We start from the raw sequence: 12,541 nt of genomic DNA on the forward strand, positions 1-12,541 counted from the left end.
AAAATGTATATATTAGGAAATTAGAAAGATTAAAAATAAACAACCTGACTTTACATCTAGAGGAATTAGGGAAAAAAATCAAATTAAGCCCAAAGTTAAGGGAAAGAAAAAATAAAGATCAGAATGGAAGTAAATGAAATAGTAGAAAAAAAAGATCAATTAAAATAAGAGCAATTTTTTAAAAGGATAAACAAAATTGAGAAAACTTTACCATGCTAAGAAAAAAGAAAGATGACTCAAATAAATAAAATTAGAGATGAGAGGAGTAATCATAAGTGACACTACAGAAATACATATTATAAGAGACTACTATGAACGACTATAGCTAACACATTAGATAACCTAGATGAAATGGATAATTTCCTAGAATCATTCAACCAGAAAAAAAAATAGCAAGTATAAACAGACCAACAATGAGTAAGGAGTTGAATCAGTATTCTGTGCACTGTTAGTGAGAATGGAAATTGGTGCAAACACTGTGGAAAATGGTACAGACATTCCTCAAAAAATTAAGAAGAGAAATACCAAATGACCCAGTAATTACACTACTGGCTATTTACGCAGTAAAGTTATGCAAAGATAACAAAAAGGCTAATTTGAACTTTAGTGTTTATGGCAATATTACTTACAATAAACAAGATCTGGGAGCAACCTAAGTGTCCACTAATAGCGGAATGGATGTTAGAAGGTGGAGTAGAGACAGTAAAATAACCTCTAGACTGAGAAGTCATTTTGAGACCAAAAGAAAACCCAAAAAGCAAACAAAACAAACAAACAAACAAAAAACAATGCAAGTCAGTCCATACTGTTTACAGAATTTTATTCAAGGTGACTTACTAAAGGGTAGATGGGGCAGACAGATGATCCAGCCACACTACACAGCTACTCTCTGCCAGAGTCTGGACCTTAATCCACAGCTTTCATAGGGCAAGGGGCATTGTGGTAAGGTCAAAGGGTAATCTAAAATAGCACCTTCTTTTTTAAAATGGGTTTTATTTTTTTAAGTTTATTTTTTTTGAGAGACTGAGACAATGCAAGTGGAGGAGAGGCAGAGAGAGAGAGAGAGTCCCATGAAGGCTCCACACTGCCAGTGCAGGGCCTGATGTGGGGCTTGAATCCACAAAGCTGTGAGATCATGACCTGAGCTGAAACTAAGAGTCAGATGCTTAACTGACTTAGCCACCCAGGCACCCCTAAAGTGGTACCGTCAATGCACCAGTCATTTCTACTAGTTATCTAAAGTGATGCCTTCTGTGTGTCACTTTAAAGAATATCAGAACAAGCCTTCTCACATTGCATTCGGAATGTACATTAACCTCCAAGGGCCCTAAACACACAACCTTGAAGGAGGTCATTGCATGGGCATAAACAAAATGAAGGTCCAAAGATGATGGAGTCAGTGTTTTCAGCAATCTTGAAAAAGATATATACACACATACACACAGATGTGGGATAGATAGATGATAGATAGATAGATAGATAGATAGATGATAGATACGTAGATAAAGAATCGAACATTACTCAGACATAAAATAATGAGATATTGCCTTTTGTGACAACATGGATTAACCCAGAGAATATTAAGAAAAATAAGTCAAAGAAAGAAAAATATCATATGATTTCACCTATATGTGGAATATTAAAACAAATCAAATGAACAAACAAAAACATCAAAACAGAAACAGACCCATAAGTACAAAAAACAAACTGGTGGTTGCCAGAAGGGAGGGAGGTGGGGGATGGGTGAAATAGGTAAAGGGGATTAAAAGGTACAAACTTCCAATTATAAAATAAATAAGTCATGGGTATGAGAAGGATAGCATAGGGAGTATAACCAGTAATATTGTAATAACATTATATGGTGGCAGATAGTAGCAACATTTAATCATGGTGAAATTGTGTAATTTATAGAATTGTCATATCACTCTATTATACACATAAAACTAATTAAATGTCAACCTTACTTCAATAATAATAATTAATAATAATAATAATAATAATAATAATAAAATCCCAAACATAGACAGCCCCAGGACAAGATGGCTTACAGATGAATTTTACCAATCACTTAGGGAAGAATTAATACTAATCCTTCTGAAACTGTCCCAAAAATTTAAGAGGAGGAGAAAAATTTAAGAGCAGGATGCCAAACTCATTCTATAGAGGCAGAATTACCCTGATATGAAAGCCAGATGAAGACACTACAAGAAAAAAAAATCTAGAGACCAATATCCATGATAAATCAAGTTGCAAAAATACTGAAAATAATATTAACAAACTCAATTTAAGAACTAATCAAAAGGATTATACACCATGACTACGTGAAATTTACCCCAGGGAAGGATGTTTTAAAATACTCAAATATGAAATATGAGTCCAAGTGGGGCCAGTGAGCTGAGTGGTTTTGCGGTCACTTCTCAGAGACCAGTGCTACTTACAGCATAACTGACCAACTAACTGAACATCAGATTTCAGAATTCAAAGAAGCTGTTTCACTATTTGACAAGGATGGTGATGGAACTATAACAACAAAAAGAATTGGGAACTCTAATGAGGTCTCTTGGGCAGAATCCCACAGAAACAGAGTTACAGGACATGACTAATGAAGTAGATGCTAATGGTAATGGCACAATTAACTTCCCAGAACTTCTCATAATGATGGCAATAAAAATCATAGACACAGACAATGAAAAAGAAATTAGAGAAGCATACCACGTGTTTGATAAGGATGGCAAAGGCTATATTAGTGTAGCAGAGCTTAGCCATGTGATGATAAACCTGGGAGAGAAGTTAACACATGATGAGGTTGATGAATTCTCAGGGAAGCAGATATTGATGGAGCTGGTTGGGTAAACTATGAAGAGTTTGTACGAACGATGACATCAAAGTGAAGACATTGTACAGAATGTGTTAAATTTCTTGTACAAAATTGTTTATGTGCCTTTTCTTTTTAACTTATCTGTAAAAGGTTTCCCCCTGATGTAAAAAAAATATATATATATATGCACGTACAGGAGCGCCTGGTGGCTCAGTTGGTTAAGCATAAGACTCTTGATATTGGCTCAGGTCATGATATTAAGGTCATGAGATCGAGCCCCATGTGGAGTCCAGTGTTGGGCTCCATGCTGTGCATGGAGCCTGCTTGGAATTCTCTCTTTTCTCTTCTCTCTGTCCCTCCACCACTCACACACTCTCTCTCAAAATGAATATACAAACATTTAAAAAGATGCCTGTATAGTAATTAGGATTCCATTCCTCCATTTTTTTCCTTTTCTCAGTTTTCTGTCATTGTCCTGAAACCTTATTTTAGAAAATTGATCAAGTAACAAGTTACATGTGGCTTACTCTGGATATATCTAAGCTCTTCTGCACATCTAAACAGATGTAATTGGTCAAATGAGGGAACATCTGTGTTTTGCCTTTTTAAAAAAATAGTTTTCTTTAGGAACTGTCAGCATGTTGTTGAAATGTGGAGATGTAACTCTGTGGACTATGGACTCTGTGTGGACAATATGTACTTAAAAGCTACACTATTGCAAAACAGGTGTATTATCCAGGTGCTTGTACACTATTTTTTGGTACTGATGGTCCTGCACCTGAAACATTTTTTTTATTACTACTTGCTTTAAAAAAACTTTATTTATTTATTTTGAGAGAGAGAGAGAGAGAGAGAGAGCAGGGGAGATGCAGAGAGAAAGAGAATGCCAAGCAGGCTCTACTCTGTCAGTGCAGAGCCTGATATGGGGTTTGATCCCATGAACCATAAGATTATGACCTGAGCCAAAATCAAGAGTTGATGCTTAACCAACCGAGCCACTCAGGCACCCCTATTACTTGCTTTTTAAACTTTGCTTAGCCACTTAAAGAAAATCTGCTTATGGCATGATTTGCCACAAATCCATTCCAAGTTTTGTATTTGTTTTCCAATAAAAAATAGTTTACCCCAAAAAATAAAATACTCAAATAAATAAATGTGATATACTTCATAGGATGAAAGATAAAATTTGTACGATCATCTCAAAAAATGCAGAAAAAGCATTTGACAAAATATATTTCTAATGGTAAAATCTGTCAAGAGATAGGTAGAGAAAGAACATACCTCAGTATAATAAAGGCCATACATGACAAACCCATAGCTAACATTCTATTAATGGAAAATACTAATCTTTTCTTTGAGGATTAAGAACATGACAAAGGTGCCTACTCCATTCTTACTCAACATAGTATTGGAAGTACTAACTAGAGCAATCAGCAAGGCAAAGAAATAAAAGGCATTCATATCTGAAATGAAGAAGTACAATTATCACTATTTGTTGATGATACAATCTTATGTAATAAAAATCCCATATACCAAACTAAAAAACTATTGGATTTAAATAATGGATTCCATAAAGTTGTAGGATATAAAATCAATACACAGAAATCAGGTGTTTTTCTATATACTAATAATAAGGCATCTGAAAAAAGAAATAAAGAAAATATCCCATTCACAATAGTATCAAAAACAATAAAATACCTAGGAATAAATTTATCCAAAGAAGTAATGGATTTGTTATAATGAAAAGAATAAGACTTCACTGAAAGAAATCTAAGACACAAATGGAAGGACATCCTGTTTTCATGGATTGGAAGACTTAATATTGTCAAAATGTTCATACTACCCAAAGCCACCTGTAGATTGAATGCAATCCCTATCAAAATACCAATAGCATTTTTCGTGGAACTAGAAAAAACAATCCCAAAATGTGTATGGAATCATAAAAGATCTTGAATAGATAAAGCAATCATGAGAAAGAATGAAAAAAACTGGAGGCATCACATTTCCTGATTTCAAACTATATCTAAAAACTATAAGAATTATAATCATGCAGTACTGCAAATAATAATAATAATTAATAATAATAATAATAATAATAATAAATAGGCACATAGACCAATGGAACAGAAGAGCCCAGAATTAAACCTCTGCATATACAGTCAAATAATATTTGATTAGGGGGTCAGGAACCTCCAGTGGGGAAAGGATAGTCTTCCAAAAATGGTATTGGAAAAACTGTATAACCTGCAGAAAAATGAAATTGCTCACATATCTCATACCATTCACAAAAATTAATTCTAAAAGGATCAAAGTCTACACATAAAGGCCTTAAACTATAAAACTCCTGAAAGAAAGCATAGTGAAAAATACTCCTTGACATTGGTCTTAACAGTGCTTTTTTTGGATATGACACCAAAAGCACAAACAAAAAAAGAAAATATCAACAAGTGGGACTAAATTAAACACAAAACTCCTGCAAAGCAAAAGAAAAAATAAACAAAATAAAAAGACTACCTATAGAATAGGTCAAACTTTTGGCAAACCATGTCATATATCAGATAATGGGCTAATATTCAAAGTCAAACCATAAAAGACTCTTAAAAACTGAGAACAATATGAGGGTTGATGGGGAGTGGGAGGGTGGGGAGGGGAGGTGATGGGTATTGAGGAGGCCACCTGTTGGGATGAGCACTGGGTGTTGTACGGAAACTAATTTGACAATAAATTTCATATTAAAAATTAAAAAAAAACATACAACTGAACAACAACAACAACAAAACCAAACAATCTGATTTTTAAAACTGGGCAGAGGACCTAAATAGACATTTTTCAAAGGAAGATATCCAAATTTCTAACAGGTACATGAAAAGGTGCTCAATACTGCTAACCATCAAGGAAATGCAAATTATAAATAGGATGAGATATCACCTCACACCTGTAAATGGAAATCATCAAGAAGACAAGAAATGAAAACAATGTTGTGGAGGAAGTAATGAAAAAGGAACATTTGTGCACTGGTTGTAAACTGGTTCAGCCACTGTGGAGAACAGTATGGAACTTCATCAAAAAAATTAAAAACAAAACTATCATATGATATTGTAATTCCACTACTGAATTTATACCCAAAGAAAATGAAAAGAGGTTATTGAGGAATTATATGCACTCCCATGTTTATTGCACCAATAGCTGAGATATGGAAACAACATGTGTCTATCAATTGTTGAACATACAAAGAAGAGGCAGTATATATATCCAATGTAATACTATTCAGCCATGAAGAAATGGAAATTCTGCCATTTGCAACAAGTATGGACCTTGAGAACATGATAATAAGTGACATAAGTCAGGCAGAGAAATACAAATACTGTATTGTGTCTTTTATACATAGATTAAAAAAACCTGAAATCACAAAGTCAAAGAGTAAAATGGTGGAACCAGAGACCGGTGGTTGGGGGAATGGAAGAGATGATGTTTAAGGGTACGTATTTGCACCTAGTTGATAAATTAGTCCTGGAGACCTAATACACAGTATAGGGCTTGTAGACAACAAAAAATGTACTTACAAACATTAAACTTGCTAAGAGACCAAATCTTAATTGCTCTTAACCACAAGAGGAAATGATAATTGTGTGATGCAATCAAAGTATTACCTAATGCTATAATGGTGATTATATTGCAATATAAAAGTATCAAATCAGGGTGCCTGGGTGGCTCAGTCGGTTAAGGGTCCAACTTGAGCTCAGGCCATGCTCTAGTGGTTTGTGTGTTCAAGCTCTGTGTCAGAATCTCTTCTGTCAGCACAGAGCCTACTTCAGATCCTCTATCCCTCCCTCTCTCTGACCCTCTCATGCTCTGTCTCTCAAGTATAAAAAGATAAACATGTAAAAAAATACCAAATCATGTTGTACACCTTAAATTTACATAATGTTGTATGTCAAATAAATCTCAATTATCTATATACCGATAAATAAATAAAAAAAGGATAAATAAAAAATGAAGGTAAATAAGTTGAACTCATACAGCATTCAACTATTCTATATCAACTTACAACTTTGCGTTCTATAAAGAGGTAGAGGAAGAAAGGCATGTTTGGGAAACTAGAGGAGAAGGATCATTACAACAACCAGAGAAGCTTAAGTATTTAGAAAAGGCATTTCTTCTTTTTTGTTAAGTTTATTTATTTATTTGTTGAGAGTGAAGAGAGAGAGAGAGAGAGAGAGAGAGAGAGAGAGAGAGAGAGAGAAAGAGAATGCATGAGTAGGGGAGGGGCAGAGAAAGAGAGGCAGAGAGAGACTCCCAAGTAGCCTCCGCATTGTCAGCACAGAGCGACGCGGGGATGGATCTCACCAACCGTGAGATCATGATCTGAGACAAAATCAAGAGTCGGACGCTTAACAGACTGAACAACCCAGGCGCCCCCTAGAAAAGGCATTTCTAATAATATAATATGCTTAATATAAATCACTTTCAAAATTCTTTTGTTTTGTCTCTGGCTATGAAAATGAAACAAAGCAATAGACTTGTTATTTAAGGTGACCTATAATGTGATGTATCTTCAACTTTAGCTAGAATAGGAAAGTTGTGGAAATTTTCTTGTCTTAAAACTCATGGTAATTAAATAGTTAAACACCGACTGATTACTATGAAGCATGCTTTGTGTTAGGCACTGGGGATATGAAGAAAATAATGACAGAGTTAGCTTAATGATATTGTCTCTACCTCTTGACCTCCCACTTACTCCTCAGTTCATCTTAATCTGGTTTCTTCTGTCATTAATTTATTATCCATCCATCTGTGAACAAATATTTTTTGAGTACCTACTACTGCCATGTAGTAGCTGGGTCCTGGATTTTTATAATAAAAAAACGTATGGTTGAAATTAACTGTTTACAGATACAATTCTATGTTCAGTTTTAAAGATAAAATACATTTTATTCTAAAATCACCATTGCTTATATTTATGGTCATAATATTTAATATATTTTTAAACTTTAGGTATCATTAAACAAGGGCATGAGACTGCTTTGTCTTTTTATTAAAGAGAAGCATGGGTTTAAATAAGGTTAGGAAAGATGTCATTTAAGTAGTTTATTGAGGGATAACCTCGTTCTATATATCTTCTAGGATCATGTCTAGTAAAACTGAAGATTTGACTTAGTTATCTAAATTGCTGTAGTAAGAAACAGGCTTATCTGGACAAGTAAGGACAAGGTCTTTTTTTTTTTTTAACAGCTCCTTCCTTCACAACAAAGGTTACTAAAATTTAGAAAAGCCTTTAAACCATCATCTACACTGGAATTACCTTTGATAAAATACTTTTGCCCTGTGCAGATAAATTAACCTTTCTGAACTTCTATTATAACAACCAACAGCTTTACTATTTATCCTTATAAAACAGCTTACTATTTATCCAGCTGTCTATCTTTAGGGCCTCAGTGTCTTCTTGTGTAAACTCAAGTTATTCAGCTATAATTTGTAAGAATTATAGTCTATAATATAGTCTAAATTATTCGACTCTAATTTGTAATAATTATATAATTAACATTTTATGGTTTGATGACATTATTTGTATCACCAGTATAATCAGAAATTTCCACTAAAGGTCTTCTCTATCCCATGATATATGAGGGTAAAGATATTCCTCTCTTCTAAGTCCTCCCTGGTGAAGGAAACCACAAATTTGTTCTAGATTGTAAAACATTGCAAAATTAGGCAGTGTGAAGCTTACAAGACATGCATTTCAGAATTTAGTGTTCTATGTCATAATTAGTGCCTTATACTACAAAAAGTAACCACCTCTTAACAGTTTAGGGAGAAGAAATGCAAAGTGCTGCATGGTTTACCTCTGACTTACTTCTTAATTAAGGGTCCTCAAATCCCTATAATACATTCAAGTAAACTTAAATACCTTATCACAAGAGTTGTTATCACAATAGATGTGGATTTCACAGTCCAGAAAATAATTCTATAGAAAAAAATAGGAGGGACTGGCAGAGATTGTATTTTGCCAAATATATTAAAGCAAATCACCAATTACATCTACTATTACCATTAATATATTTTTAAAGGACATTTTAATCTACCACCCTTATTTAAAGAAAGAACCCAAGCTTGGAATAAAAACATGTTTAACTGGAATGCATTTAGCCTTGTGAAAATGTATTATTTATATTTTTCCCATGTCTGTGAAAATGGTATTATTAATTGGTATTTGAGAACCACCATTGGTATTTGAATTGCATAGGTTTAAATGAAGTGATTTCATTTTCAGGCTTCAAGTAAAGTAGTGATGGGACTTATGGCTTACTATTAGCTCTTGCAAATTATATGTGCCCAAGAGCCTAGGCTCAGTGCTCAGAAGAAATTTCCTAAGCACAAGTTAAATATAACACACACAAATTAAGCAAAAATTAAAAATAACATTGAAAAGACAAAAGGCCATGCCCTTCTTCATCTCTGGTTACAGTATTTCTTTTAAAATCCAGTTAATCTGGGGCGCCTGGGTGGCGCAGTCGGTTAAGCGTCCGACTTCAGCCAGGTCACGATCTCGCTGTCCGTGAGTTCGAGCCCCGCGTCAGGCTCTGGGCTGATGGCTCAGAGCCTGGAGCCTGTTTCCGATTCTGTGTCTCCCTCTCTCTGCCCCTCCCCTGTTCATGCTCTGTCTCTCTCTATCCCAAAAATAAATAAACTTTGAAAAAAAAATTAAAATCCAGTTAATCTGATATAAGTATGGCTACTCTGGCTTTCGTTGGATGTCCATTAGCATGATAGATGGATCTCCATCCCCTCACTTTCACACTGAAGTTGACTTTAAGTCTTAAAAGAGTCTCTTATAGGCAGTATATAGATGGAACTTATTTTTTTTTAATCCATTATGATACTCTATGTCTTTTGATTGGAGAATTTAGTCGTTACATTCAGAGTGATTATTGAAAGATATGAATTTAGTGTCAATGTGTTGCCTGTAGAGTTGGTGTTTCTAGTGATGTTCTCTGGTCCTTTCTAGTCTTTGTTGCTACACATTCAAAGCAATCCCTATCAAAATAACACCAGCATTCTTCACAGAAACAGAACAAACAATACTAAAATTTGTATGGAACCAGAAAATACCTTGAATAGATAAAGTAATGTTGAAAAAGAAAACCAAAGCTGGAAATATCACAATTATGGACTTCAAGCTGTATTTCAAAGCTGTAATCATCAAGACAGTATGGTATTGGCACAAAAAATAGACACATAGATCAATGGAACAGAACACAAAACCCATAAATGGACTCACAAATGTGTGGCCCACTAATCATTGACAAAATAGGAAAGAATATACAACGGAAAAAAAGGCAGCCTCTTCAGCAAATGGTGTTGGGAAAAGTAAACAGCAACATGCAGAAGAATGAAACTGAGGAACTTTCTTACACCATACAGAAAAATAGTAAATTCAAAATGGATGAAACACCTAAATGCAAGAAAGGAAACCATCAAAATCCTAGAGGAGAAACAGGCAGCAATGTCTTTGACCTCAGCAGCAGCAGCTACCTACTAGACTTATCTCTGGAAACAAGGAAAACAAAAGCAAAAATGAACTACTGAGGCCTTATCAATATTAAAAAAAAAAACCTTATATACAGTAAAGGAAACAATCAACAAAACTAAAATGCAACTGACAGAGTGGAAGAAGATATTTTCAAATGACATATAAGATAAAGGGTTGGGATCCAAACTCAACACCCCTCCCCCGCAAAAAAAAAAAATTATCCAGTGAATAAATGAACAGACACTTTTCCAAAGAACATATCCAGGTGGCTAACAGACACATGAAAAGATGGTCAACATCACTCACCATCAAGGAAATAGATATCAAAACCGCAATGAGATACCACCTCATACTTGTCAGAATGGCTAAAATTAACGACTCAGGAAACAACAGAAGTTGGTGATGATGCAGAGAAAAGGGAGCACTTCTCCACTGCTGGTAGGAATGAAAACTGGTGCATCCACTCTGAAAACAGTGTGGAGTTTCCTCAAAAAACTAAAAATAGAACTACCCTATGACCTAGAAATTGCACCACCAAGTATTTATCCAAAAGATACAAAAATGCTGAGTCAAAGGGGCCCATGCATCTCCCATATTTATAGCAGTGTTATCAATAATAGCCAGTTTATGGAAAGAGCCCAAATGTTCAACTAATGAATGAATACAGAAGATGTGGTATATATATATATATATATATATATATATACACACACACATATATATATATACATATATATATATACACACAAAATGGAATATATATATACATATATATATAAAGGAATATATATATATATATATATATATATATATATAAAATGGAATGTTACTCAGTTTTCAAAAAGAATGAAATCCTGCCATTTGCAGCAATGTGGATGGAACTAGAGTGTATTATGCTAATCGAAATAAGTCAATCAGAGAAAGACAAATATCATATGACTTCACACGTATGTGGAATTTAAGATACAAAGCAGATGAAAATAAGGGAAGGGAAGCAAAAAAAATATAAAAACATGGAGGTGGGCAAAACATAAGACACTCTTAAATATAGAGAATGAACTGAGTGTTGCTGGAGGCAAAGTGGGTGGGGAATGGGCTAAATGGGTGATGGGCATTAAAGAGGCCTAAGCACTGGGTGTTATATATGTAAGTGATGAATCACTAAATTCTACTCCTGAAACCAATACTACACTATAGGTTAACTAACTGGAGTCTAAATAATAAATAAAAACCCGTTTGTTGAATTAAAATATAAATACCAACAAATACACATTAAAAATAAAGAAAAGACAAAACACTAGTGACTTTGGAATAAAGCTGAGTAGGTTTGAATCTTATCATTGACATTTATTAGCACTGTCTTAATAGCTTTCATTCACCAAATGAAAATAGTAACAACTCTTTAGGTTAAGGTAAAATCACTGCCTCTATTCACAAATGTATAGAAGTATTGAGTTTAATTCTTTCTCCTTCATATTACACTTCTGGGTGCATTCTGCATCACTTCTTTCCACAATTCTCAAATTCAAACTCAAACAAGCCCTTCACCCTTCCCTTTACAGTGCATCACTTTCTCTTAGGGCCATTGTGCAGTAGATGAGGCAATTTCTGTAAGATGCCTGACACGGAAATGTATGTTTCTTTCCAGTTGAGAAATAGAAAAAGTAAATAATAAATAAAAGCAACTTGTTCAATCCTTTTACCAATTAAAAATCTTTTCTTTCTTTCTTTTTTTTCAAAAGTTTGTTTCTTTTTAGAGAGAAAAATCTGGGGAGAGACAGAGAGACAGGGAGAAACAAAATCCCAAGCAGGTTCTGCACTGATAGAGTAGAGCCTGACACAGGGCTCAAACTCGCTAACTGGAGACCATGCCTCGAGCTTAAATCAAGTCGGATGCCCAACCAACTGAGCCACACGGGTGCCCCCTTTCTTTCTTTTTCCTTCCTTCCTTCCTTCCTTCCTTCCTTCCTTCCTTCCTTCCTCTTTCTTTCTTTCTTTCTTTCTTTCTTTCTTTCTTTCTCTTTCTTTCCTTATCCTTCCTTCCTTCCTCCCTTCTTTCATTCCCTACTATCTTTTTCTTTCTTTCTGTCTCTTGCCCCCACACACCCCAATCCAGACAGTGATCTGAGAAAGAACTATTTTCAGTTAGATGACTTCATCTAAATAATATCAGAAAGGCTCTGCCATATAGA

The 12,541-nt window shown here is 34.5% G+C and overlaps 1 pseudogene; it reads left to right on the forward strand.

Moving 5' to 3' along the window:
- The first annotated feature begins 1,923 nt into the window (after window positions 1-1,923).
- Window positions 1,924-3,007, forward strand: LOC115507132 (annotated as a pseudogene).
- Window positions 3,008-12,541: the final 9,534 nt, after the last annotated feature.

The sequence above is a fragment of the Lynx canadensis genome, chromosome X (genome assembly GCF_007474595.2).
Source record: "Lynx canadensis isolate LIC74 chromosome X, mLynCan4.pri.v2, whole genome shotgun sequence".
NCBI classification, from domain to species: domain Eukaryota; kingdom Metazoa; phylum Chordata; class Mammalia; order Carnivora; family Felidae; genus Lynx; species Lynx canadensis.